Consider the following 7373-nt stretch of genomic DNA (forward strand, 5'->3'; position numbering starts at 1 on the left):
ATCTGGAACTTGCCAGTCTTTTCCTTCTGAGAGGACAAGGCAAGATGCGGTATCCCCAACCGCTAAGAAAAGAGCCTGCTGATAGGTTTAGGAGGGACCATATATCACCTTTGAGCAGAGTGCTCCAACATACTACCTGAGACATCCCCAAAGTAACCAGCTTTCCATGGTGTTCCATGCTAGAAAGGCAGCTTTTCCAGGCTGTGCCTCTTCTACTTTGCACTTACAATCTTAGGGTCAATGTGGCTCAATGTATCTATGCTCACTGATGGTAAGCTAACGTGAGCGAGAGCCCAAGTGAGGTCCCCAGGGATCTGAAGCTATATGGTGCACTCTTCCAGTAGTAACTCTGTGATTATCCTTTGACAACAGTTCTTGACTTGCTAGGGACCATTCTGGAGGTTCAGCATATATCTCTGGGGCATCAAATGACTGCTTGGTTTGTTGTTGCTTTTGTTGTTTCTAGTAGTTCACCCCGAACTGGATGTAAACGAATCTACTCATCTATTAGATCCAGATCTCAGAGTAGCACTTCATCATCAGAGGGATGTGGGCTATATAAAAGACTGAACCCAGGTATTTCTTTAAAGTATAAGAAAGTCACATAACCAGCTTATTCACATTCCTAGTGTGCCAATTTCTGCTACACTCTTGCCCTCCCTTAACCCATACTGATAGCCTCATGTGGATTTCCTTAGGGTAATTTAACTGAGGAATAAAAATTTAATCCTAGTTTGGTTTATATGACTCCATATGCTATGATTGCAACAGCTGATTTATGCAGGGGTGGTATTGCAACCCCTCTGCAGATAGTCCTGAAGAACACTGGGGAGCTCTAAACTGTGTATTTCAGTGTTACTCCTTGACAGGACAGAAAGAAGGACTGAGTAAGATTCTGCCATGACTCTGGGTCCCACTAATACCTTGCCTGTGTGTGTGTCTCTGAGGATATCCAATTCAGAAAAACCTCTAAATAGTGAAGTTGATAGAAATTGTCATGTATATATTTATATATTTTAATAAATTCCTTGTATTCACTCCCTCACCTTCAGTATTTTATATGCTTTAGTGGTTAGTTTTATAATTACACAGTTGTTCTATAATTTTCAGAAAATAACAGTGATAGAATTTGAAGAAGAATTTACATTATATAGACATTCTGAACCTGGACTGTGTACAGTTACTTATAAAAATGTTGTCTACTTGGGAAGAGTGTAAATTCATTTTTAGTTGTAACAGGAGTAGCTGCATTATATACAATGGGAATATTTGTGTGCGGGGGGAGGGAGGTGGGAATGCAATGTATAAAAATAATTTGTATCGATGTCAAACAACAAAAAGGATATTTGTTTATTCTTATGCCAGGAGGCAACTCAAGCTAAAGTTAATATTCTGTTTATTCCTTTCTTTTACACATGCTCTGGAATCTATAGCTTTTGCAAATAACCAGCGCATAACCAACTTGATGCTTCCTCTCAGAAACTTAAATAATGCAAAAATCCTACAAATTGAAGAACCCCTCAACATAGCAGCATGTGTTCAGGGCTATGGCATTCAGAAATACTGCAGGGAATGTAGTGGAAGAAGCCACATGGCAGTGTTCGCAGTAGATGGCCACTGCTGTGGATCTTGTTCTTGGTTCCTGGAAAGCGAGGCTCCTTGACACACTTTCATTGAATTTCGTTGCCTCCAAGCTAACGAGAGGCTATTTCTATTTCTTTTTTACTATTGACTGGAAGTGTAACCATCATATAGAATCTAGGGAGAAGAGTACTGGTCAAGCTCTGTTTGTAGACTTCTGCTGGATATCCAATATCATTCATCCATAGTTAATTTTGAAATACACCTCTGTACGTGCACGCACACATTACTCCCTCCTCCTGAAAAGTCTTATTTGCTTTGACTTGCCAATAATATTCTGTCTCCTCTCTTGTCCAAGTTCCCTGATGACATGAAGCAAACTGTCATTTACTACCATCTTCCATAATCTCATTTATCACCATATATATACATATTTGTAGTATATATAGATGTTTTTAGCTGTACCAGTTTATTTACCATTCTCTGACTTTTCCACTACAGTGTTACCCTTATGCCTTAACCTGAAGTGCTTTTCCACCATTTCTTCTTTATTTTGGCAGATGTTGATCATACATCAGTATGTAGTTTAAATTCTAACACATTTCATAAAAACTTTAATTTATAATTTAATTCCTTATTTTTTATTAGCAGAGTATTTTTATTATTTTATTTAAAATAATTATTTCAATATGCCTTGTAGTAATAGTATTGTCTATTGAGATATTTAAGGACCAAGACTACTTTTTCACTATCACTCTATGTTTTTTTCTCTTGGAATGATTCTTCGAATATCATACATACCCAACTACCATTTGTTCATTAACTTATAGTCAAGAATGGCTTGGTCAAAGAAGGCCAGCATAACTCATTTTAAATAATTGGCCATGACAACAATATAGAAATGAAAACTTTATACTCATATTTACTACATTTATTTCTTTGTAATTTTCAAAACTGTATTGAAGTACAACATACATACCCAAAGGTACCCAGATTCTAATTTTATAGCAAGTTAATTTTTACCAAGGAAATCTTCATAACAGGCCTGCTAGTCAAGAAATAGAATGTTATTAGCACATCCGAATATGCTTTTTTTTTTTTTTTTTTACCTGTGCCCCTTACAACTTCTTCTTTCTCTCCCAAAGTTAATTACTATCCTGAATTGAAAGAAACAGCTTTTGGTTCAATTTATTCTGTATAAGTTTTTTATTTCTTTTCTATTTTATTAGTTTCTGATACATAAATATTATTTATTTTCTTATATTTTTAATTTTCTTTTCTCTTGATAATATTTTCTTAAGGTGAATGCTTGTCAAATACATTTTGAATGTACGTTCTTCATATTGGCCTTTAAAAAAGCATGTTTTTCAAGTCCTTACTTTGACTTTACCCTGTACTTTTATTAATTTCACATTTTAATTAATATATACTTTAAATGATTTGTAATTTTAGTATGTTGTCTTTCTTGACTTGAGCTATAAATATGTGTGTTAATTTTCAAACACATGGAGATTTTCTAGTTTCCTATCATTCATTCCTTGCCAATTCCACAGTGGTCAAAAACCACATTCTCAAAAGTATATAATGCAGATACTATCAATATGGAAATCTTCCTGAGAACTTATAAACTACACACATACTTCAGTCTTTCATAAAAATCAACCAGGCAATTGTTAATTTGGTTGAGAAAATATTTTCTTAGTAATATAATATTGTCTATATTGTGTACCACAGCCTGAGACAGGTGCATAAACATACTCCCAAAATAATTGTAGGTATATGTATTTCTCCTTTCTTCCTCCTTTTTTTTTTTTTTTTTTTTTTTTTGAGACAGAGTTTCTCCCTGTAGCCCAGACTGAAGTGCAGTGGTGCCATCTCAGCTCACTACAACCTTCGCTTTCCAGGTTCAAGCAATTCTCCTGTCTCAGCCTCCAGAGTAGCTGGGATTACAAGCACATGCCACCACGCCCGGCTAATTTTTGTATTTTTAGTAGACAGAGGATTTCACCTTGTTGGCCATGTTGATCTTGAACTCCTGACCTCAGGTCAGATCCACCTGAATGCCAGAATTACAGGCGTGAGACACCGTGCCCGGTCATTTCTGACACTATATGTTTTATATATTTTAGGGTAGGTTTTGTAATGCTCAAAAATCTTACATTTTATATCTCTCTGGTATTTATTTTTTAGCATATAATGGCCTTTTCTCCTGCAAAGTTTTTTTTTAGTTCTAATTTTTCCATATTGCAGTAGCACCACAATTTTGTTGTTTAATTTTGCTTAGAATATATTTTTATTTATGCATAAATCTTCTTATTTAATGTAGAGTTGACTCTTTTAAGCAGAATGCAGTATTTTTTAATCTAAACTTTTGTCTTTCTTTTTTTTTTTTTGAGATGGAGTCTTGCTTTTGGAAAAAATTGGCTATTTACATGTAATGTGGATAGTTATACATTTAGATTTAAATATACTATTCTACTACTTGCTCTCTATCTCATAACGTCTCTTTATTATCTTGATTATTATACATTATTTTACTTTTTATTTTAGCATCTTTCCTGGAGATTGCATCATTAATCTTTGATCTATCAGAGTCTATACAAGTCCAAATGTTTACCTCTTCCCAGCAAGAGAATGACTCTAGAACATTATAATAATATTTTTCACTCTCTACCAACTCATGCTATTACCTTCTGTTACATAAATTCCAGTATAATTGTTACATTGTTTTTTGCAATCAATATTCTTTTAGATTTATAATGTTTATATGTATTTTTGTTGGTCTTTATCTTGTACCTCCAACCTTCCATATGGGATGATTTCTTTCTCTGTTAGGAAAACTTATTAGTATATCTTTTAATGCCGGTCTTTTGTGTCTGAGTAAGTTTTATTTACCTGATAATGTTTAACCTCAACCATTTAATAACATTTTTTACATGGTATGGAATTTCAACTTGACCTTCCTTCAGTGACACCCCCATCCCAACAACAACCTGAAGATATAATCCAATTGATTTTGGTCTCTCTCATACTTACTCCTTTAAAGTCAATGTGACATTATAAGGTTGATTTTAATATTTTTATCATGACAATTTTACTTATGTCTTTTAAAAATATTTTTCAGATGAATATTACGGTGCTTCCTGATTTTGTGGCTTGATTTCTTTTAAATCACTTTGAGAAAATTCTCTTATTTTCATCTTCAAATATTTCATATTCTCTCTTATTATCTTGCCTCTCCTGGGATTCTAAGGACCATATCTTTTTCATGTCTATTTTCTGTTTCTATCTTCCATCCTCTTATTTTTACAAATGATATGGGATGAATTGTGTCTCCCACAGATTTATATGTTTAAGCCCCAACCTCCAATACTCCAGAATGTGACTATATTTGAAGATCTGGTCATTACAAAGGTGTTTGTGTTTCAATGGGTATTCATTAAGGTAGGCCCTAACCGAATATGAACTGTATCCTTAAAAGAAGAGGAAATTGGACACAGATGAGCATAGAGGAAAAGCCATTTGAAGATACTCATGCAAAAAAAACAAGGAAAAACGTTTCAGAAGAAATTAACCCTGCTAATACCTTGGATTGGATTTCTAGCCTCCAGGACCATAAGAAAATATCTGTTATAGGGCCGGGCGTGGTAGCTTATACCTGTAATCCCAGCACTTTTGGAAGCTGAGGTAGGTGGATCACTGAGGCCAGGAGTTCAAGACTAGCCTGGCCCACATGGTGAAAACCTGTCTCTACTAAAAACACAAAAATATTAGCTGGGCATGGTGGCAGGCTCCTATAATCCCATTTACTTGGGAAGCAGAAGCAGGAGAATTGCTGGAACCCTGGAGGCGGAGGTTGAGTTGAGCCAAGATCACGCCATTGCACTCCAGCCTGGGCAACAAAAGCGAAACTCCATCTCAAAAAAAGAAAAAAAAAAAGAAAAGAAAAGACCCGTTGTTTAAGCCACTCAATCTGTGGTACTTTATTATTATAACAGTCGTAGCAAACTAATATGTAATGCTTAATTACATATTTTTATTTCATATGTTTTTACATAAATTTTTGTTGGTAAGTCTATCCTTTAGCAACTTAATTTTAAGTATTATGTTTTTCAGTTCTAGAATTTCTACTTGTTTATAGAGCTTTCTGCTCTCTAATAAAATATTTTTAGAAAAAAATTTGAGAGTATTAATCTGAATTATTTGAAGTCTCTATCTGATAATTTTGCATGTGGGTTCAATGTGCGTTCCTTTTAAGCTCACTATTTTTGGATTTTCATTACAAATAACGTCTCATTATATGCCTAACTTTTTTATTGTTATGTGTTAATAGGAAAAAATGTTAAAATTATATACGTTTTGGGATTACCCCATTAAATATTTCTGTTAACTTCTTGTATATGAGTAGAGGTGCTAGCAATCCTGATTACCTTAATCACATAATGGATTTGAACATGTGCTATAGAATTCATGAGGGCTGTTCTCTTTCAAGTTTGGTTTTGCTTCTGGGTTATTGATTTTGAAGGTTCCACATAAAGCATAGAGGCCTTACCAAAGGATCAATCCTTTGACTTGGTGCACTCAAATTAATAGACTCCCTATATAATTGTGCTCTCGGAAACTTTTAATACTTCTCATTTTCTTAGAATTTAAGTATCTCTTTCACATTAAACTCAGCTAATGCCTCCTTTAAAAAAATCATGTAAATTGCTCTTTTCCTCCCTGACTGTCCGAAGATAGGCAGCCATCATGAACGACACCGTAACTATCCGCACTAGAAAGTTCATGACCAACCGACTACTTCAGAGGAAACAAATGGTCATTGACGTCCTTCACCCTGGGAAGGCAACAGTGCCTAAGACAGAAATTCGGGAAAAACTAGCCAAAATGTACAAGATCACACTGGATGTCATCTTTGTATTTGGATTCAGAACTCATTTTGGTGGTGCCAAGACAACTGGCTTTGGCATGATTTATGACTCCCTGGATTATGCAAAAAAAATTAACCCAAACATAGACTTGCAAGACATGGCCTGTATGAGAAGAAAAAGACCTCAAGAAAGCAACGAAAGGAACGCAAAAACAGAATGAAGAAAGTCAGGGGGACTGCAAAGGCCAATGTTGGTGCTGGCAAAAAGTGAGCTGGAGATTGGATCACAGCCAAAAGAGTAAAGGTGCTGCAGTAAAGGCTACCTGTGTCCATTTTGGATTTTTCACAAGCAGATTAATAAACTAAAAACTTTCAAAAAAAAAAATCATGTAAATTATCACTCAAGCAGCAGTTCTTTTTAGAATAAAAAGTGACACTAAAGGCAAATTGTATTTCCATACATTTAGAATAATTCTATATAAAAACTAGATTTCCATTTGGGTGATGACATTTATTCCATTTTTATATTTTAGCTGGTTTGTGTGTGTGCGTGTGTTTGTGTGTGTATAGGAGTGCATATGTGTGTTATTGTTAGGTAGTTTTATTTTCTCTAGGTTGTCTCAAATCCTGTGCTAAGATAGACAGACAGATAAATCCATAGGTAGATAATACTAATCTACTGTACAGTCATTTATTTTCATCTTGTTTTTTCTCAGAGGTCAAAGGTCATTTTATTGTTAAATTAACTTGCATTTTCTTGATTACTGGTAAGTATGAACATTTTTGTAAGTTGACTGGTCATTCACAGTTTGTTCTTTTACCATGTCTATTTTTATTGGTGCCAAATTTTCCTGTCATCCAATCTGTTTAAACCTATGGATTTTTGACATAAAATAAAGTGTCTTACTTTCAATTATCTTAA

At 34.5% G+C, this 7373-nt stretch overlaps 1 pseudogene; it reads left to right on the forward strand.

The window, feature by feature from the left end:
- The first annotated feature begins 6291 nt into the window (after window positions 1-6291).
- Window positions 6292-6779, forward strand: LOC105476750 (small ribosomal subunit protein eS24 pseudogene; annotated as a pseudogene).
- Window positions 6780-7373: the final 594 nt, after the last annotated feature.

This window comes from Macaca nemestrina, chromosome 17 (genome assembly GCF_043159975.1).
Source record: "Macaca nemestrina isolate mMacNem1 chromosome 17, mMacNem.hap1, whole genome shotgun sequence".
In the NCBI taxonomy this organism is placed as follows: Eukaryota; Metazoa; Chordata; class Mammalia; order Primates; family Cercopithecidae; genus Macaca; species Macaca nemestrina.